The following is a 23,556-nucleotide window of genomic DNA, read 5'->3' on the forward strand; positions in this document are numbered from 1 at the left end:
AATGAAATATTCCCCTATTTGAAGCCTATAACAGCCGATCACGCTGATTGGCTGGCAGGGGAGGGAGGGATATAAAATAAATAATAAAAAAAAGACAGAATTTATTTACAATTTAATAAAATAAATAAATAAATATAAATATATATTCGGATGTATGTGTGTGTGTGTGTGTGTGTGTGTGTGTGTGTGTGTGTGTGTGTGTGTGTGTGTGTGTGTGTGTGTGTGTGTGTGTGTGTGTGTGTGTGTGTGTGTGTGTGTGTGTGTGTGTGTGTGTGTGTGTGTGTGTGTGTGTGTGTGTGTGTGTGTGTGTGTGTGTGTGTGTGTGTGTGTGTGTGTGTGTGTGTGTGTGTGCCGCGATCACGTGATAACGGCTTAACCAATTTGAACGAAACTTGGTATACAGATCCCTTACTACCTGGGATGATATGTTCTGAGGGTCTCGGGGCCCCCCTGCACACATGGGCAGAGCTACAAACAGCAAATCAGATTTCACCCATTCAAGTCAATGGAAAAAATTTAAAAGGCTGCCATTCTGCCAGTAATCAAGCCAGAGTCCCCACACATGGCACAGTTGGTCACTTGGTGACTGAGGTTACAAATCTAGGAAAAGTGGGCGGAGCATAAAACGGCCAATCAAATTTCAGCCGTTCATTTTCAATGGGAAAATGTAAACTGCAGCCATTCTTAGACTGTTAATCACAGGGTTCTCAAACTTGGCACACTTGGTCACTGGGTGAATGCGATTAAGATTCAAGAAAGTGGGTGAGCCTACAACTGCCAATCAAAATTCACCTATTGATTTTCAAGGGGAATATTTAAACTGCTGCCATTCTTACACTGTTAATGGCAGAGGCTTCAAACTTCCTACAGTGTGTCTTTGGGTAACTGGGGTCCAAATTCACTAAAGGGGTGGGGTCGCAAACAGCCAATCAGATTTCCTTGGTGGATAAATTGGTGGAGGACAGTGTGCTTCTGAGCCGAAAGCTATGCGTGGGCCAGAAGTGAAGAGGGAAGAAATATGTCCAGGTCAAGGGTCAAGCAAGTCGCCGGGACACCGGCATTAATAGTGCACGAACAGCGGCAGACGGAGGGGGCAGGAGGAGGTCACGGTATGTACTTTTGACCCCCCACACACTGGAATTATCTGTTTAGTCACGTATGTGACAAAATCGATAGGGAGGAGCCTTATGCGGAAGTTGGAAGAAGCGTGGGGAGAGGAGGCATAGCGGCGGACGGGACGGCTCGGACCTGGTTAACATTAACGCGGCGGCCAGCCCGGGAGGTCGCACGGGGGGGGGGGGGGGGGGGGGGGGCGTTCATGTACTCCGCAGGCCTTTTTTAACCCACACTAAATGTGAGTGCAAACAATTAATAAAGCTAATCTTGTTTTTAACATGTTGCGCAATGAGGATATGTTATTGTTGTTGAGGTACTATGCGTGCAGTGTCCCCTGGTGATCTGTGATGAAGCATTGACATAAGGAAGATTACAGGAAGGTCGAGGGTGAGGGGAGCCTGTAAATGCCCCAGAGGCGTGCTAAGGCCTATGTAATCCAGGCCCACCACTGTTGGTGAGTGTTGATCTCACAGGGTGAACCTGGTGGAGGTGTAGTGCAATACAGCTCAAGTGCAGCGCTGATCTGATCCTGACAGTGATTGAACAGAAGAAATACTCATTCTTAATACAGAAGCGCACCTGAGAGACTGTTAATTATTTGTTGCCTATTTGCAGAGGCCTATATGCAGAGGCCTCAAATCTGGTACAGTCAGTCACTGGGAGACTGGGGTTATTAATTCTGTAAAGGGAGTGGGCCAAAAACAGCCAATCAGATTTGTTTAATTTCAATGGCAACATGCAACTTATTGATGCCAAAGACCACAAAGCTCATAAACTTGGTCAGTGAGTGACTGTATGTCAAGGTTAGTGGGCAGAGCCAAAAACAACTTTTTACATGGGAAAATATAAATTGCAGCTATTCTTACACTGTTAATGGCAGGGTTCTCAAACTTGACACAGTTGGTCACTGGGGGACTAGGAGTAATATACGGAAAAGTAGGTGGAGCCTACAAGAGCCAATAAAAATTCACCTATTGATTTTCAAGGGGAATATTGAAACTGCTGTCATTCTTACACTGTTAATGGCAGAGGCCTCAAACCTGCTACAGTCGATCATCATCAAGTGACTGTAGTTCAAATTCACTAAAGGGGTGGAGCCACAAAAATCCAATCAGATTTGCTTTTTTTGGATAAACTGCTTCCATTCACACAATTTTGATGCCAGGAACCCAAAAGCTCACAAACTTGGTCATTGAGTAGTGACTGTGTGTCAAGGTTACAAAAAGTGGGTGGAGTCAAAAACAGATTTTCTGGGAAATTGTAAACTGCAGCCCTTCTTCACTGTTAATGGCAGGGTTCTCGAACTTTGCACAATTGGTTACTGGGTGACTGGGATTAATATTCATAAAAGTGGGTGGAGCCTAAAAAAGCCAATCAAAATCACCTGTTGATTTTCAAGGGGAATATTACAATTGCTGCCATTCTTGCACTGTTAATGGCATAAGCCTCAAACCTGGCACAGTTAGTCATTGGGGTTCAAATTTAGAAAAGGAGACAAAGCCACAAACAGTTTCATTTCTTGGAAAATACAAATTATTGATGCCAAGGACCCCAAAGCTCATAAACTTGGTCATTGAGTGACTGTAGACTGCAGGCCTTCTTACACTGTTAATGGCAGTGTTCCCAAACTTTGCCCAGGCCCCAGATGGTCACTGGGTGACTGAGATTAATATTCAGGGAAGTGGGTGGAGCCTATAATAGCCAATCAAAATTCACCTGTCGATTTTCAAGGGGAATATTTAAATTGCTGCCATTTTTACACTGGTAATAGCAGCTGCCTCAAACCTGCTACAGTTGGTCATTGGGTGACTGGGGTTCAAATGCTGGAGAGGGGCAGAGCCACAAACAGCCAATCTGATTTGTTTAATTTCTATGGGAATATACAAATGATTGATGCTAAAGACCCCAAAGCTCACAAACTTGGTCATTGAGTGTTTGTGCGTTAGGGTTAGAAGAAGTGGGCGGAACCAACACCTGTCAAATACATACCCGGGCAATGCTGGGTCATCAGTGGGTGGAGACAAATACAAATTTCACTGGGAAAATGTAAACTGCAGCCATTCTTACACTGTTAATGGTAGGGTTCTTAAACTTTGCACAGTTGCTCACTCAGTGAATGGGATTATTTTAAGAAAAGTGGGTGGAGCCTACAATAGTGTATAAAGCTTCACCTATTGCTTTTCAAGTGGAATATTGAATTGCTACCATTCTTGCACTGTTAATGGCACAGGCCTCAAACCTGGTACAGTTGGTCATTGGGTGGCTGGGGTTCAAATTCAGAAAAGGGGGTGGAGCCACAAACAGCCACTCAGATTTTTTTCATTTCAATACAAATTATTGATGCCAAAGACCACAAAGCTTACAAACTTGGTCATTGATTAATTGTTAGGGTTAGAAAAAGTGGGTGGAGCCGACACCAGCCAAATATATTCCCGGGCAACGCCGGGCAATCAGCTAGTCTATATATATATATAAAATCGTATGTATGTATGTATGTATGTATGTATGTATGTATGTGTGTGTGTGTATGTGTGTGTGTGTGTGTGTATATGTGCCGCGATCACGCAAAAACGGCTTGACCGATGTGAACGAAACTTGGTATGCAGATCCCTTACTACCTGGGATGATAGGTTCTGGGGGTCTCGCGCCCCCCCTTTACACCTGGGCGGAGCTACAAACAGCAAATCAGATTTCACCCATTCAAGTCAATGGAAAAAATGGAAAAGGCTGCCATTCTCACAGTATTCAAGCCAGAGTCCCCACACTTGGCACAGTTGGTCACTTGGTGACTGAGGTTACAAATCCAGGAAAAGTGGGCAGAGCATAAAACAGCCAATCAAATTTCAGCCATTCATTTTAAATGAAAAAATGTAAACTGCAGCCATTCTTAGACTGTTAACCGCAGGGGTCTCAAATTTGACACAGTTGGTCACTGGGTGAATGTGATTAAGTTTCAAGAAAATGGGTGGAGCCTACAACAGCCAATCAAAATTCACATGTTAATTTTCAAGGGGAATATTTAAACTGCTGCTATTCTTACACTTTTAATGGCAGAGGCTTCAAACTTGCTACAGTCGGCCATTGGGTGACTGGGGTCCAAATTCACTAAAGGGGCGGGGCCACATACAGCCAATCAGATTTCTTTGGTGGATAAACTGCTTCCATTCACACATTTTTGATGCCAGGAACCTGACAGCTCACAAACCTCGTCATTGAGTGACTGTGTGTCAAGGTTACAAAAAGTGGGCAGAGCCAAAACAACTTTTACTGGGAAAATATAAACTGCAGCCATTCTTACAATGTTAATGGCAGGGTTCTCAAACTTTGCACAGTTGGTCATTGGGTGACAGATTAAGATTTTGGAAGGTGGGTGGAGCCTACAACAGCCAATAAAAATTCACCTAATGGTTTTCAAAGGGAATATTTCATCTGCTACCATTCTCTTATACTGGTAATAGCAGATGCCTCAAACCTGGTACAGTTGGTCACTGGGTGACTAGGGTCCAAATTCAGGAAGGGGGCGGAGCCACAAACAGCCAGATTTGTTTATTTTTCAATGGGAATATACAAAGTATTGATACCAAGGACCCCAAAGCTGATAAACTTGATAATTGAGTGACTGTATGTCAAGGTTAGAAAAAGTGGGCGGTGCCAACAACTTCATTTTTTACATTGCAGGGTTCCCAACCTTTACACAATTGGCCACTGGGTGACTGGGATGAATATTCAGAAATGTGGGTGGAGCCTAAAACAGCCAATCAAAATGTACCTATTGATTTTCAAGGGGAATATTCACATTGCTACCATTCTTACACTGTTAGTGGCAGAGGCCTCAAACCTGATACAGTCAGTCATTCGGTGACTGGGGTCCAAATTCACTAAAGGGGTGGAGCCACAAACAGCCAATCAGATTTGTTAGATTGATTTCAGCCATTCTGTTATTGGCAGGGTTCTCAAACGTGACACAGTTGGCCACTGGGTGAATGGGACTAATATTCAGAAAAGTGGGTGGAGCCTACAGCAGCCAATCAAAATTCACCTTTTGATTTTCAAGGGGAATATTTGCATTGCTGCCATTCACGCACTCTTAATGGCAGAGGCCAACCATGTGCTACAGTCAGTCACTGGGAGACTGGGGTTTAAATTCTGAAGGGAGCGGGGCAAAAACAGCCAATCAGATTTGTTTAATTTCAATGGTTAAATGCAACTTATTGATGCCAAAGACCCCGAAGCTCATAAACTTGGTCATTAAGTGACTGTATGTCAAGATTAGAAATAGTGGGCGGAGCCAAAAACAACTAACTTACATTAAATGTAAACTGCAGCTTTTCTTACACTGTTAATGGCAGGGTTTTCAAACTTCACACAGTTGGTCACTGGGTGACTAGGATTTATATTTGGAAAAGTAGGTGGAGCCTACAAGAGCCAATCAAAATTCACCTATTGATTTTCAAGGGGAATATTGAAACTGCAGCCATTCTCACACTGTTAATAGCAGAGGCTTCAAACCTGCTACAGTCGGTCGGTAAGTGTTTGGGGTTCAAATTCAGTAAAGAGGCGGAGCCAAAAACAGCCAGATTTCTTTGCTGGATAAACTGCTTCCATTAGCACAATTTTGATGCCAGGAACCCAAAAGCTCACAAACTTGCTCATTGAGTAGTGACTGTGTGTCAAGGTTACAAAAAGTGGGCAGAGCCAAAACAACTTTTACTGGGAAAATATAAACTGCAGCCATTCTTACAATGTTAATGGCAGGGTTCTCAAACTTTGCACAGTTGGTCATTGGGTGACAGATTAAGATTTTGGAAGGTGGGTGGAGCCTACAACAGCCAATAAAAATTCACCTAATGGTTTTCAAAGGGAATATTTCATCTGCTACCATTCTCTTATACTGGTAATAGCAGATGCCTCAAACCTGGTACAGTTGGTCACTGGGTGACTAGGGTCCAAATTCAGGAAGGGGGCGGAGCCACAAACAGCCAGATTTGTTTATTTTTCAATGGGAATATACAAAGTATTGATACCAAGAACCCCAAAGCTGATAAACTTGATAATTGAGTGACTGTATGTCAAGGTTAGAAAAAGTGGGCGGTGCCAACAACTTCATTTTTTACATTGCAGGGTTCCCAACCTTTACACAATTGGCCACTGGGTGACTGGGATGAATATTCAGAAATGTGGGTGGAGCCTAAAACAGCCAATCAAAATGTACCTATTGATTTTCAAGGGGAATATTCACATTGCTACCATTCTTACACTGTTAGTGGCAGAGGCCTCAAACCTGATACAGTCAGTCATTCGGTGACTGGGGTCCAAATTCACTAAAGGGGTGGAGCCACAAACAGCCAATCAGATTTGTTAGATTGATTTCAGCCATTCTGTTATTGGCAGGGTTCTCAAACGTGACACAGTTGGCCACTGGGTGACTGGGACTAATATTCAGAAAAGTGGGTGGAGCCTACAGCAGCCAATCAAAATTCACCTTTTGATTTTCAAGGGGAATATTTGCATTGCTGCCATTCATGCACTCTTAATGGCAGAGGCCTACCATGTGCTACAGTCAGTCACTGGGAGACTGGGGTTTAAATTCTGAAGGGAGCGGGGCAAAAACAGCCAATCAGATTTGTTTAATTTCAATGGTTAAATGCAACTTATTGATGCCAAAGACCCCGAAGCTCATAAACTTGGTCATTAAGTGACTGTATGTCAAGATTAGAAATAGTGGGCGGAGCCAAAAACAACTAACTTACATTAAATGTAAACTGCAGCTTTTCTTACACTGTTAATGGCAGGGTTTTCAAACTTCACACAGTTGGTCACTGGGTGACTAGGATTTATATTTGGAAAAGTAGGTGGAGCCTACAAGAGCCAATCAAAATTCACCTATTGATTTTCAAGGGGAATATTGAAACTGCAGCCATTCTCACACTGTTAATAGCAGAGGCTTCAAACCTGCTACAGTCGGTCGGTAAGTGTTTGGGGTTCAAATTCAGTAAAGGGGCGGAGCCAAAAACAGCCAGATTTCTTTGCTGTATAAACTGCTTCCATTAGCACAATTTTGATGCCAGGAACCCAAAAGCTCACAAACTTGCTCATTGAGTAGTGACTGTGTGTCAAGGTTACAAAAAGTGGGTGGAGTTAAAAACAAATTTTTCTGGGAAATTGTAAACTGCAGCCCTTCTTCACTGTTAATTCTCAAACTCAGCATAGCTGGTTACTGGGTGACTGGGATTAATATTCAGAAAAGTGGGTGGAGCCTAAAATGCCAATCAAAAATCACATGTCACTTTTCAGGGAGAATATTAAAATTGCTGCCATTCTTGCACTGTTAATGACCCATGCCTCAAACCTGGTACAGTCGGTCATTGGGTCACTGAGGTTCAAATTCAGAAAAGGGGACAGAGCCACAAACAGTGAATCAGATTTGAAATTATTGATGCCAAGGACCCCAAAACTCACAAACTTGGGCATTGAGTAATGGCTTTGTGTCCAGGTTACAAAAATTGGGCGGAGCCAAAAACAAATTTCACTGGGAAAGTGTAAACTGCAGCCCTTCTTACACTGTTTATTTCAGGGTTCCCAATCTTTGCCCAGATGGTCACTGAGTGACAGAGATTAATATTCAGGCAAGTGGGTGGAGCCTATAATGGCCAATCAAAATTCACCTGTTGATTTTCAAGTGGAATATTTAAATTGCTGCCATTTTTACACTGTTCATAGCAGATGCCTCAAACCTGCTACAGTTGGTCATTGGGTGACTTGGGTTAAAATGCTGGAGAGGGGTGGAGCCACAAACAGCCTATCTGATTTGTTTAATTTCTATGGGAATATACAAATTATTGATGCCAAGGACAAGGACCCCAAAGCTCAGAAACTTGGTCATTGAGTGTTTGTGTGTTAGGGTTAGAAAGTGGGTGGAGCCAACACCAGTCAAATACATACCCGGGAAACGCCGGGTCATCAGTGGGTGAAGACAAATACAAATTTCACTGGGAAAATGTAAACTGCAGCCATTCTTACACTGTTAATAGCAGGGTTTTTAAACTTTGCACAGTTGGTCACAGGGTGACTGGGATTAATATTCAGAAAAGTGGGTGGAGCCTACAAAAGTGAATCAAACTTCACCTGTTGCTTTTCAAGGGGAATATTTAATTGCTACCATTCTTGAACTGTTGATGGCGCAGGCCTCAAACCTGGTGCAGTTGGTGACTGGGGTTCAATTTCAGAAAAGGGGGTGGAGCCACACACATCCAATCAGATTTGTTTCATTTCAATGCAGATTATTGATACCAAAGGCCGCAAAGCTCACAAACTTGGTCATTGAGTAATTGTGTGTTAGGGTTAGAAAAAGTAGGCGGAGCCAACACCAGCCAAATATATACCCGGGAAACGCCGGGCAATCAGCTAGTCTATATATATATATAACAACTGGGGAGCGATCAGACCCCACCAACAGAGAGCTTTGCTGGTGGGGAGAAAAAGTGTGTGTGGGGGGTCACTTGTGTGCTGATTTGTGCAGCCCTGCAGCGAGGCCTTAAAGCTGCAGTGGACAATTTAGGGAAAAATTGCCTGGTCTTGGGGCTTTAACACTGCGGTCCTCAAGTGGTTAAGGACAAACACTACAGCAGATGTCCTTAACTGACATAATTTCTCCAACCAATCAGAAAAATAATTATTGTGGAATATGAAAGGCAGATAAATTGCAGACAAAAACCAGGTTTGAGGCTTGTGCCATTAACAGTGCAAGAATGGCAGCAATGAAATATTCCCGTGAAAAAGCAATAGGTAATTTTTGATTGGCTTTTGTAGGCTCCACCCACTTTTCTGAATATCAACCCCAGTCACCCAGTGATCAACTGTGCAAAGTTTGAGAACCCTACCATTAACAGTGTAAGAATGGCTGCAGTTTACATTTTCCCAGTAAAATTTGTATTTGTCTCCGCCCACTTATGACCCGGCGTTGCCAGCTTATGTATTTGGCTGGTGTTGGCTGTGCCCACTTGTCTAACCCTAACGCACAATTAATCAATTACTCATTTACAAAGGTTATGCCTTTGACTTGGTGTTGGCTCCGCCCACTTTCCCACTTTTTTAACCCTAACACACAATTACTCAATCACCTAGTTTGTGACATTTGCGGTGTTTGGCACCAATAATTTGCATTGGAATGAAACAAATCTAATTGGCTGTTTATGGCTCCACCCCCTTTCTGAAATTGAACCCTAGTCACCCAATGATCAACTGTACCAGGTTTGAGGCTTGTGTCATTAACAGTGCAAGAATTGCAGCAATGTAAATATTCCCCTTGAAAATCAATAGGTTAATTTTGATTGGCTTTTATAGACTCCACCCACTTTTCTGAATATTAATCCCAGTCACTCAGTAACCAACTGTTCAAAGTTTGAAAACCCTAGCATTAACAGTGTAAGAATGGCTGCTGTTTACATTTTCCCAGTAAAATTTGTATTTGTCTCCGCCCACTTATGACCCGGCGTTGCCCGCTTATGTATTTGGCTGGTGTTGGCTGTGCCTACTTTTCTAACCCTAACACACAATTAATCAATTACCAAGTTTGTGATCTTTGCGGTGTTTGGCATCAATAATTTGCATTGAAATGAAACAAATCTAATTGGCTGTTTGTGGCTCCACCCCCTTTCTGAAATTGAACCCTAGTCACCCAATGATCAACTGTACCAGGTTTGAGGCTTGTGCCATTAACAGTGCAAGAATGGCAGCAATGTAAATATTCCCCTTGAAAATCAATAGGTTAATTTTGATTGGCTTTTATAGACTCCACCCACCTTTCTGAATATTAATCCCAATCACCCAACGACCAACTGTGCAAAGTTTGAGAACCCTACCATTAACAGTGTAAGAATGGCTGCATGTAACGATTGGTGTCAGCACGCAGAGAGAATCTGATTATTGGTGATCTGCAGTATCACCAAGAATACAGATATATACCTGATTATTGATGATCTGCAGAATCACCGATAATACAGATATATCACTAACCTCTGGACACCTAAGTATATAGGAGTGTAGAGTGTATGGTGTAACAGTAATACTTTGAGAAACACACCTTAAGAGCAGGTGATCTTTGGCAGTATAGGCAATACTGCTTATAGAGAGTACAGGAACCATCCAGCAGCCTGAGACTCTCCAAGGGGTGGAGTCAGGCTGGAGGTAGGAAGGACCAGAGAGTAAGTGACACCAGAAGGTGGATGTCACTATCTGATCTGGAGACTATCTCTTAAGGGGAGAGATAGCTCTCGAGGTCGGGCAAGCCAGGTCGGCAACACACGGACAGACAAAGTACAAAGAAAGAAAGCTGATTCGGTATCCAAGGCAAGCAGGGTCTGGCAACGGAATATCAGATGTGCAAGGTACCAAATCAGAGATCAGAGGAGTAGTCAGGAAAGCAATAAGTCATAACAGATATCAAACAATGCCTAATCTGGGTGTGAGGTCCGTGGTCTCTACACCCTGGAACTAGTCTGATGTATAACTAGTTCCCTAGTCTGGGTGTGAGGTCCGTGGTCTCTACACCCTGGAACTTGTCTGATGTATAACACAATGATAACACAAGTTCCCTAGTCTGGGTGTGAGGTCCGTGGTCTCTACACCCTGGAACTAGTCTAACATATAACAGAATGATAACACAAGTTCCCTAGTCTGGGTGTGAGGTCCGTGGTCTCTACACCCTGGAACTAGTCTAACATATAACAGAATGATAATACAAGTAATCTGGCTCAGTGTGAATTCCCAGGTCCTCCTGGTTCAAACACACTGTTGTATCTGACTAAGGTCTGAGTGCTTCCACGTAGTATTCGCAACGGCAGACAACTTGTGACTGGCCAGCAGTAACTATATATGGAGTAGTGCTCTCTGGCACCACCCCTGTGATCAACCAATAGTTACCAGCTCTGGGGTCAGCTGATCGGCTTGGTCAGCTGATCCCCCCTTTGCCCACCATAAAAGTTCTGCCTCTTAGTGCATGCGCGCAAATTCCTAAGCCTGTGTGAACTAACAGACTCAGCCACACCAGACACACGCTGCTGCGTGCAAACCGCCGCGCTGGACGCGGAACCAGCCGCCTTGCTGTCAATACATGCGGCGGCTTTTCCGCGTTCTGCCATGTTACCAGACGCACGCTTCCGCGTGCAAACCACCGCATTGGATGCGGAATGCTGTCAGCACATGTGGCGGCTTTTCCGCGTTCTCTCACACTGCAGTTTGCATTTTCCAGTGAAATTTGTATTTGTCTCCGCCCCCTTTTTGGTTATGGGAATAAAAAGTATCCTATACTTTATTCCAGGTAATGTACTATGTGTGTGCCAAATTTCATTCAAATCCGTTCAGCCATTTTTGCGTGATCGAGTAACAAACATCCAAACATCCAAACATCCGAACTTTCCCATTTATTATATTAGTAGGATTACAGAAATCAAAAGCTTCCTATAATTGCAAACCAGCTTTTTGATGCCTCCACAGGTATTTTTGCCCATTCATCTTTAGCAATGGGCTCTAAATCTTTCAGGTTGGAGGGGTTTTTTTGCCATCACCCTGATCTTTAGCTCCCTCCACAGATTCTCAATTGGATTCAAGTCAGGACTCTGGCTGGGCCACTAAAAACATGAATGTTGTTGTTGCTAACCATTCTTCACCAATTTTGCTGTGTGTTTTTAGTCATGTTCATGCTGAAATGTCCACTGGGCTGAAATAGTGATGGGCAAGTAGATGCAAATAACTTTGAGTTGATGCAAATTTGTATGCAAATGTATGCAGCTTGAAAATGAACAAATCAAATTTTACTTCAGCAGGATTTGATTGGTTAATTTTCAAGCTGCTTCAAAGTGCATAAAAATGCATATACATTTGCACCAACTCAAAGTTATTTGCATTTACTTGATCATCATGAAAGGTTTTATTAATGTGCTATTAATATCACCCTGATATTTAACCACTAGCCGACCGCTCCACACCAATTGGCAAGAACGCGGAGTCAGCCCCAGGACTGCTCCACGCCGATTGGAGTGACCGGCTTTCAATGGGGCTAGCAAGAGATCGCGCATGCCAATCTCGCGTGTATCTCCACTTGGAAGGCGTCTCCCAGTGGCCATCGCTGCTCGTTGTCTATAAACATTGTATAGCGCTGCAATCTACAGCGGCAGCACCACCACAGATTGTGATCGGTTTCATGCTGAAATCGATTCACAATCTGTTTGCAGTAAAGGCAGCCATACGATCCCTCTCTGATCAGATTTGATCAGAGAGGGATATATCTGTTGGTCGAATCTGATGGCAAATCGACCAGTGTATGGCCACCTTTACTCACTATTGTTGATCAAGTCTCTTAATTGTTTGCTACTTGTTTCTATGAGTCTTTGCTAAAGTTTATATAAGTACAATAACAATCTAAGGTCAGGTTGCCAAACATACTAAAATGTACACCATTGTGTTAAAGAGAATCTGTATTGTTAAAATCGCACAAAAGTAAACATACCAGTGCGTTAGGTGACATCTCCTATTACCCTCTGTCACAATTTCGCCGCTCCTTGCCACATTAAAAGTGGTTAAAAACAGTTTTAAAAAGTTTGTTTATAAACAAACAAAATGGCCACCAAAACAGGAAGTAGGTTGATGTACAGTATGTCCACACATAGAAAATACATCCATACACAAGCAGGCTGCATACAGCCTTCCTTTTGAATCTCAAGAGATCATTTGTGTGTTTCTTTCCCCCTTCTGCTCTCATGCACTGAAGTTTCAGGCTGCTCGTTTCTTCCTGAAAACAGCTTTGCCCTTGTCTATAATTCCTCAGTATGTGAAAGCCCAGCCAGCTCAGAGGACGATATATCCAGCTTGTAAAAGATAAGAGAGAAGATAGAAGCTGCCCTAATCTAAACAATACACAGGCAGTGTGCAGAGAGGGGCCTGGAGGGGAGATTCATCACAGAACCACAACACTGAAGAACTTGGCAGCCTTCCAGACACAGGCCGACAAGTCTGACAGGGGAAAGATACATTGATTTATTACAGAGACTGTGATAGTAGAACGTGCTGCAGTAAGCCAGAACACATTAGAATAGTTTTTGGAACTTGTAGGATGATAAAAAACAGGATGCATTTTTTGTTACGGAGTCTCTTTAAAGTAGAGAGCATTGTTATTGTGTATGTAAATATAATGACAAACTAGGGTCAGACAGCCAAACATGTATGTCGCTGTTTACAAGCTGCTGATTGGCCTGTAAAATCCTACATTCACTGACTGGCTATATATATCGTTTTTCAAAAATCATAAATCAGATGCATTGTCACTAAACTTGATTGTAGTGTGATGTGTGCATCTCCCAGCTGCAGAGACTGCTACCAAATTAACCATTTACTATATACCCACCCCCCACCCTCCACATTCAATAGGATCCCCCAGAAAATCTGTGATTTTATCTCTGCCTGTAAGGATAACCCTAAAGGAGGAATTGCCTTTTGATATGACCATATTAATAGCACTCCTTCCTCTCCAATTTACACATATCTCAAAACTTGGGAACATGATTTACAAAAACCCATCTCTGCTTTAGAGCTTGATAAAGGCTTATCCATTCTGAAGAAATATTAAAAATGTGCTTCACATATTGAAACTACAAAAATAAAATGTATTTAAATAATATCTTACCCCTGAATACTGTGTTTCCCCTAAAGTAAGACATCGCCTGAGAATAAAACCTAGCAGGAATTTCAAGAATGCTTGAAATGTAAGACATCCTCCGAATTTAAGCCCTAGCAGCATCCCACATGACACCAGCAAGTCCCGCTCAATACAAAGCCTGGATACAGGAGAGCAGCAGTATAATGAGAGTTCTACACAGTCCTATATATGTGTCAGGCAATTAGTGTTTTTGTTGGAGCCAGCCCTCCTGATCTGTTGTGATAAGAATCACCAGCACTTCACCTCTTCACCTCTTCCCAGGACATGCAGCTTATCCTATCATAGCTCTGGGGAGCCTGACAGAGTTCTCTGCCTGCAAGAAATAGACTCTTACCTACATGATCAGCAGAATTAATTTCTTGTAATTGAGAGCCAATATCTGCAAACCACAAGCTCTGTGTATGTTGCACATGGCATACAGTATGTACATTTTGTATAGGAAAACTACCAGTGTGTTTGCCCAAAAATAAGACATCCTCTGAAAATAAGCCATAGCACATCTTTTAGAGCAAACATTAATATAAGACAGTGGCCTCAATTCACTAAGCTTTATCAAACACTTTATCAAACGTTTGATAATTTACCTCATGGGTAAAATCTAATTTTGAATTCACTAAGGTGTTATAGATTTATCGAATGTTTTATCGATGAAATGATCAATAAATCTATAACACCTTAGGGCCCTTTCACACCAGAGGGAATTTTCGTCGTTTTAACACCACGGCCGAAGTTGGCATTTTGCTAGGTAAAAGAAAGTCCATAGACTTTCATTTTACCTTTCACATCTAACTCGGCGTTTTGGAGCGTTGCGTTTCAACGCTCCCAGGAGCTTTTTCAGGGCTGTTTACAGCCGAAGTTGGCTGTTGGCGTTTCAATGATAGTCAATGGAAAACGCCAACTTCAGCGTTTTCAAAGCGTTTTACAGCTGACTTGTTCACTTATTTTTATAGAAGAAAAAAAAAAGGACGTTTTCATATGAGCTGTAAAACTCTTTCAAAAGGCTTTGAAAACGCTTTGAAAACGCTATGTATTGGCGTTAAACAAAAGGCTGACTTTCAGCCTTTTCTACCGCAGCCTCTAGTGTGAAAGAGCCCTTAGTGAATTCAAAATTAGATTTTACCCATGAGGAAAATTATCAAACGTTTGATAAAGTGTTTGATAAAGCTTAGTGAATTGAGGCCAGTGGTGTCTTATTTTTGGGGAAACACAGTATTAGCTCAGATGTCCCGACAGCACTCCCCAGAATGTTGTCTAGCTACTGGCACACTATTGCATGTGATATGGGATTGCCCCAAAATTGTTCCCTACTGGAATATAATTTTCAAAATCATCTCAAAAATAGTAAGCTATGAAGTCCCTCCATCGGCTCATATGCGTGCAAAATCCTTTTAGACGCATGGAGCGGATACCAGAGTGGAACACTCCAACTTCCGGGTGGATGACAACGGATGTTGTGGTTTCCGCAGGAAGAAGGGCGGGCAGCGGGGACAAACGCGCTACGCTCTATGGGAAGTTACCTACATTTAAATAGGTCAGATTTCGACGTGATGGCGTGTGCAGAGCCTCAGAGGACGCTCAGGAGAACGGAACAGTCGTCAGGCGGCCCACCGCTCCCACCTTACCCCACAGCTACCAGGAAGCAGGTAGGAACTATGTGCAAACAAACTGCTATGTTTTAAAGCTGTACTATCCGGATGTATAAAGCTATTTTACACTGGAGAATTGCAAGTGCCAACTAGTGTTGGGCGAACACCTAGATGTTCGGGTTCGCGAACGTTCGCCGAACATCGCCGCGATGTTCGGGTGTTCGTGCCAAACTCCGAACATAATGGAAGTCAATGGGGACCCGAACTTTCGTGCTTTGTAAAGCTTCCTTACATGCTACATACCCCAAATTAGCAGGGTATGTGCACCTTGGGAGTGGGTACAAGAGGAAAAAAAATATTTGAAAAAGAGCTTATAGTTTTTGAGAAAATTGATTGTAAAGTTTCAAAGGAAAAACTGTCTTTTAAATGTGGAAAATGTCATGTTTCTTTGCACAGGTAACATGCTTTTTGTCGCCATACAGTCATAAATGTAATACAGAGAAGAGGTTCCAGGAAAAGGGACCGGTAACGGTAACCCAGCAGCAGCAGCACACGTGATGGAACAGGAGCAGGCGCAGGAGGAGAAGGCCATGCTTTTTGAGACACAACAACCCAGGCCTTGCATGAGGACAAGAAGCGTGCGGATAGCATGCTTTTTACCGCCATGCAGTCATAAATGTAATAAAGATAAGAGGTTCAATAAACAGGGACCAGGCGTCAACGCTAACCCAGCAGCAGCAGACGTGATGGAACAGGAGGAGGCGCAGGAGGAGAAGGCCACGCTTTCAGGTGCAACTCAGGCCTTGCATGAGGACAAAAAAATGTGTGCGCAAAGCAATGCAATGAGTAGTTTTCAGGACACAATGGGCTATTCGGAGGAGCTATTCCCACCCCCACAATCTTCTACCTGTGAAAGGTCAATGGAACAGCCACAAATGTTGTGCCCGGATTCACAACCTTTTTCTGTGGAAAATGCACCTCGCACTGAAATGCAAGGCGAGGCCGAGGATGAACATGACGTCAACAACTCAACATGACGCAAAATGGGGGCGGAACAGAAAGCTGCTTTCAATGTTTTGAAGGCCTTAATTGCCTCCGGTGGCCAGTTAGATGCATCATTCATCACACCCAAATCCCAGAGCAATGTGTGCAGGAATTTGAATCTCAGGAGGTGTACCGAGATCATCTGGACAAGTGACCAAGTGACAAGTGACAAAGTGACCAGTGACAAAGTGACAAAGTGACAAAATGACAAAGTGACAAGTGACAAAGTGACAAGTGACAAAATGACAAAGTGACAAGTGACAAAGTGAGAAGTGACAAGTGACAAAGTGACAAGTGACAAAATGACAAAGTGACAAGTGACAAAGTGAGAAGTGACAAGTGACAAAGTGACAAGTGACAAAATGACAAAGTGACAAGTGACAAAGTGACAAGTGACAAAGTGACAAGTGACAAAATGACAAAGTGACAAGTGACAAAGTGACCAGTGACAAAGTGACAACTGACAAAGTGACAAAATGACAAAGTGACAAAGTGACAAAGTGACCAGTGACAAAGTGACAACTGAGAGGTTGTTCTGGGGAGCTCCACTGCACTCAGTCGCATATGAGGAGAGGTCTCGTCGGGACTGCTGATCCTCCTCAGCTTGCTCAAAGCCTTGAGGGTTCCTGAAGATCCTCTGCTTGGAGTTCGCCGGGATTCAGCTTGGTGTCGGGGTCGGCGGCGTCCTCCTCACTCCAACGTGGCAGATCTTCTGTTGAAGAAAAAAAAAAAAAACATTGTTAAAAGTCCAGTACCGCTTCTGAAGGACTCACCAAGAGATACAGGAGCGCTTCAATCTAGCGCACCATCGCTCGCTGGGTGATGTCCCTGCCTACGCGCTGGAATTCTACGCTGCACATGCTAGCACGCTTTTGCGCAGTGCCGAGGCGCATTCCAGCAGCTAGTAGCTACCAAGCTTCTGTGGATCTGATTGGGCCACCATGTTGGATCTCTGCCAAGTCCTCCAAAATTTTGAGCAATCCACGTTGCGTGACTGAGCAGTGACAACTCTACAGTCAGCATTACAATACCACTGCTGTGTTTACTGAAGAAATCAATGTTGAAGATGGAAACCGCTGGCATGATGCAAGTGGGGGATTCTGAAGATGAAAACGATCAGCGTGATGATACCAACATCAGGCAACCTGCCTCAGGAAACGCTGGTCCCAGCTATGACAAAGAACAGGACGAGGAACAGCTGGAGTTGGAGCAGGAATTGGATGCCCCCACTGCCGAGGGACAGAGCGGTGCACGTTGGACTTCCACAATTTAGCGGGAAAGGACAGCAGAAGAGGAAGAAAGTGATGCTGGTGACGAATATGGTGCATCACAACAATCACAACGCTTACAAGAACATGAAGATAGAGGAGTCTGGCAGGACTCTCTGGCACACATGGCTCAATTCATGCTAGACTGCATTGAACGCGGCCCGCGCATTATTCACTATTCATTATTATTCATTATTCTAGAATCTGGACAACACCAATTACTGGGTTTCAGTCCACCAAACGAAGTTGCGATCACAATCCTGCCCTCCCAATAGGAGCCTAGGATTTCCCTGTAAGAAAAAGCAGGAATAGTGCAATACTGCCTTTTGAAGAGCACCACGTGAATCACTTCAAAGGTCTGTGCAAATAAGCACCTCCACCAGAGGTATAGGGAAACAAGGGGGGTCTAAGTACCCCCTCTGTGAGTCTCACTCACCAGATTACTTCTTGAATTTTAGCAAACAAGCCCTCCTTCCTGGGCACCAACAGCAGCAATAACCACCTTCATACACCTTCAAACACAAAGCGGAACTTGCATAGTGTAAAAAACCTTTAAAATTTATTAATAAACCACTTAAAAGATCTGCGTACCAGATAGAAGATCATACAAGCGTTTTCTATGTGTGCCAGCACCGCCGAAATGGCGGTGAAATGGTAATAAAGAAATAGGGTGTAAAGGTTAACTATGGATTGGCCACGAGATGATGCTGAAGGATAAATAATTTGGATGAAGTAAAAATGGTTTAGGTTACACAATTAATAGCCACTAGATGGTGGTATAGGATAAGGAATAGAAAAAAGAAAAGAGTTGCAGTGTATTTTTTATTACTGGTCACTAGATGGTGCTAAAGGATTATTTATGGGGTTATACGTAATGAAACTTGAAAACAAACGTAGTTGGACGGAAAGAGATGAATTATGGAGATCGGATGAAGGAATATGGTAGGGTGATGGTGGGGGGAATAATGGTGGAGGGAGGGTGTATTGTTATTGTAATGCCCGCATAGAACGGGGATCTCGTTGCTTTGCCGTTGATGGACAGGGCGGGATGCATAGATTTGCATGAGGGGGGCGGGCAATGGTATGGAGATAGGGGAAGAGGGAGGGTACGTTGAGGCAATGAAATAGCGTCCTAAGATTAGCGTGACTCCATGCCCCTGATGAGTCGAATGACGAAACGCGTAGGGCGGAGCTAGGAGTCACGCTGGACGGAAGGGGGAAGTAATCAGAGCGGGGACTGTGGCCTGCAGCAGAGATCCGACCGCGGCGGTGCTGGCACACATAGAAAACGCTTGTATGATCTTCTATCTGGTACGCAGATCTTTTAAGTGGTTTATTAATAAATTTTAAAGGTTTTTTACACTATGCAAGTTCCGCTTTGTGTTTGAAGGTGTATGAAGGTGGTTATTGCTGCTGTTGGTGCCCAGGAAGGAGGGCTTGTTTGCTAAAATTCAAGAAGTAATCTGGTGAGTGAGACTCACAGAGGGGGTACTTAGACCCCCCTTGTTTCCCTATACCTCTGGTGGAGGTGCTTATTTGCACAGACCTTTGAAGTGATTCACGTGGTGCTCTTCAAAAGGCAGTATTGCACTATTCCTGCTTTTTTTTACAGGGAAATCCTAGGCTCCTATTGGGAGGGCAGGATTGTGATCGCAACTTCGTTTGGTGGACTGAATTTATTGAAGAGTGTGTGTGCTCGGTTGAAGTCTGCGGATCCCCAATATATAACTGGTGACATTGGTGCTAAAATTTATTTATAATTATATTGGGAGCGCTGTCCTTTTTCTCCTCTCCTAGGAGTGATTCTTGTCAATTACTGGGTTTATACCCAGTTTATACAAACACAATGTTAAAAAACTGATTGAAGAAAGTGTCAGACAGGTCAAAAATGGAACAATTCCAGCAGGCCCTTGAGGATGGAGACTTTAGAGAGGAGATTGACATCCTCCTCCTTCTCTAGCCAGTTGTACGCCGACAGACTGACTTCAGCAAACCCAGGAGGACCAGGAGGGCAGCAAAGAACACAAGCTGCTGCTAGTGCCCAAAAGGGAATGGTATTGGCAGTGTCCTTGGAGTGGGAACATTTTCTGACACCCATGCAGCAGCCCACAGAACAGCAATCGGGCAGTTCCACGTCCTCCAACACCAATCGCCTAGAGAAGATGGTCAAGGTCCAGGACTACATGTCAGATGGCGTAGCTGTGTTGAACAATCCATCTGCAGACAGACGGTGAGTGTGACAGGCAGCACAGAAGGACCATGGCAACTCACTCATAGTACCACAGTTTGATAGTGCTGCCCAAAAAATTATATGGATCCGTGGACCCGGGCACTGCGGGCAGTACTGGGAAGTGGGAACGCAGATTTTAGTACCTAAACACACGATACAACATGTTTTCGGGGGTCGGACTCTGAGGCACATACAGATGGTCCCGATCATCATCCTCATCATACAACTCTTCTCCTGAGTCTGACCCACCCACCACCTCTGCCACCCCAACATCCCCAGACACAGACCCCTCATCGTACTCCTCAACATTAACTTGGGATGCTGGCCTGAGCCCGACCTCCTCCTCCACATCAGGCCCCATCATCTCCTCAATGGCAGCCCTCATTAATCGTTCTGGCGACGGACCGATGGACACAACATTCTCCTCCGGAGAGGGCTGCTGCTGACCACTGGCTGCTGGGGTGGATGTTATAGCTTGCGTGGGGCGTTGGCTGTTGCTGTTGTTGGGAGTGCTGCTCACAGCGGAGGTCTCTGAGGAACTCATGGTGAGCTCATATAGTGGTTGGCGGTGAGTGGAGTATTACTGATCCCAGCAATATACACACTGACTGGCAGAGTACGCAATGCTATATAGTCTGGCTGAGCGGTGTACACAGAGTGGCAGTACACACAATGCTATATAGTCTGGCTGAGCCGTGTACACAGAGTGGCAGTACACACAATGCTATATAGTCTGGCTGAGCGGTGTACACAGAGTGGCAGTACACACAATGCTATATAGTCTGGCTGAGCCGTGTACACAGAGTGGCAGTACACACAATGCTATATAGTCTGGCTGAGCCGTGTACACAGAGTGTCAGTAAACAATGCTATATATAGCGTGGCTGAGCGAGGTACACAGTGGCAGTACACACAATGCTATATAGTCTGGCTGATCGGTGTACACAGAGTGGCAGTACACACAATGCTATATAGTCTGGCTGAGCCGTGTACACAGAGTGGCAGTACACACAATGCTATATAGTCTGGCTGAGCGGTTACACAGAGTGGCAGTACACACAATGCTATATAGTCTGGCTGAGCCGTGTACACAGAGTGTCAGTAAACAATGCTATATATAGCGTGGCTGAGCGAGGTACACAGTGGCAGTACACACAATGCTATATAGTCAGGCTGAGCCTTGTACACAGAGTGTCAGTAAACAATGGTATATAGTCTGGCTGAGCGGTGTACACAGAGTGGCAGTAAACACAATGCTATATATAGCGTGGCTGAGCGGTGTACACAGAGTGGCAGTAAACACAATGCTATATATAGCGTGGCTGAGCGAGGTGCACAGTGGCAGTACACACAATGCTATATAGTCAGGCTAAGCCGTGTACACAGAGTGTCAGAAAACACAATGCTATATATAGCGTGGCTGAGCGAGGTGCACAGTGGCAGTACACACAATGCTATATAGTCTGGCTGAGCCGTGTACACAGAGTGGCAGTAAACACAATGCTATATATAGCGTGGCTGAGCGAGGTACACAGTGGCAGTACACACAATGCTATATAGTCAGGCTAAGCCGTGTACACAGAGTGTCAGAAAACACAATGCTATATATAGCGTGGCTGAGCGAGGTGCACAGTGGCAGTACACACAATGCTATATAGCCAGGCTAAGCCGTGTACACAGAGTGTCAGAAAACACAATGCTATATATAGCGTGGCTGAGCGAGGTACACAGTGGCAGTAAACAATGCTATATATAGTGTGGCTGAGCGAGCGGTGTACTACTGTTCCCAGCAGCGACACACAATGACTGGGGGGGACCCTGGCTAGCGTGGCTGGAGAGCGAACTACCCTGCCTGCCTACCCAAAGCTAAACCCACAGACAAATGGAGGAGATATGACGTGGTTCGGGTATTTATTTACCCGAACCACGTGACCGTTCGGCCAATCAGAGCGCGTTCGGGCCCGAACCACGTGACCCGTTCGGCCAATCACAGCGCTAGCCGAACATTCGGGGAACGTTCGGCCATGCGCTCTTAGTTCGGCCATGTGGCCGAACGGTTTGGCCGAGCACCGTCAGGTGTTCGGCCGAACTCGAACATCACCCGAACAGGGTGATGTTCTGCAGAACCCGAACAGTGGCGAACACTGTTCGCCCAACACTAGTGCCAACCTACTTCCTTCCAACCTATTACTTATGTTAATTGTACTGAGAATGAATGTTATCTGCTTTGCTCATGTAATTTGATCATTTCCAATAAAAAAAAAATTGACAAAAAAAGAAAAAAAAAATTGTCTGCCGATTGAAGTCTATGGCGGTTCGCCCAGTTTGTATGTTAGCGAACATTGGCCGAAAGTTCACTTTCGCAAACCAAACATTTGATGTTCAGTCCATCTGTAATGAAGGGCAGAATGGACCAAGAGACAAATCACTCTTTGATCGAAACTGATTAGAGAGAGATCTGATGGTTGTCCATTACGTCCGTCGCCTCACCGTTACCCCCTAGTGCATAAATGTGCATGTCTGTGTGTACTAATACAGGGGCAAATCTAGGATTTTCAAGGGGGGGGGGATTCCTGATAGGTCTCTTTTGGCAAGCCGCACACTACCGCGCATGCGTTTGCCCACAAAATCCACATGATGCACAGCATTTCTCCACAAAATACACACAATGTGCAGTGTTTCCCTACAAAATACACATGATGCAGTAGTGTTTCGCCAAAATATATATAATGTGGCAGTGATTAAGTAGCCAGATAACCCCCTTTATTATGGATAACGAAATTACCCCACCCCTCTTTAGTATAGGTGACCAGATGACCTCCATTTATCACACAGGTAGCAGACCTGAAAATCGAAATTTGGGCAACATTCACCAGAAAATCGCAATGTGGGCAGCAGTGAGCAGAAATTCGTAATGTGGGCAGCAGTCACCAGAAAATCGTAATGTGGGCAGCAGACACCTGAAAATCGTAATGTGGGCAGCAGGCACCTGAAAATCGTAATGTGGGCAGCAGACACCTGAAAATCGCAATGTGGGCAGCAGTGACCAGAAAATCGTAATGTGGGCAGCAGGCACCTGAAAATCGCAATGTGGGCAGCAGACACCAGAAAATCGTAATGTGGGCAGCAGACACCTGAAAATTGCAATGTGGGCAGCAGTCACCAGAAAATCGTAATGTGGGCAGCCGACACCTGAAAATCGTAATGTGGGCAGCAGACACCTGAAAATCGCAATGTGGGCAGCAGTCACCAGAAAATCGTAATGTGGGCAGCAGTGACCAGAAAATCGTAATGTGGGCAGCAGACACCTGAAAATCGCAATGTGGGCAGCAGTGACCAGAAAATCGTAATGTGGGCAGCAGGCACCTGAAAATCGCAATGTGGGCAGCAGTCACCAGAAAATCGTAATGTGGGCAGCAGACACCTGAAAATCGTAATGTGGGCAGCAGGCACCTGAATATCGCAATGTGGGCATCAGTCACCAGAAAATCGTAATGTGGGCAGCAGACACCTGAAAATCGTAATGTGGGCAGCAGACACCTGAAAATCGCAATGTGGGCAGCAGTCACCAGAAAATCGTAATGTGGGCAGCAGTGACCA

The sequence above is a fragment of the Hyperolius riggenbachi genome, chromosome 1 (assembly GCF_040937935.1).
Source record: "Hyperolius riggenbachi isolate aHypRig1 chromosome 1, aHypRig1.pri, whole genome shotgun sequence".
Lineage (NCBI taxonomy): Eukaryota > Metazoa > Chordata > Amphibia > Anura > Hyperoliidae > Hyperolius > Hyperolius riggenbachi.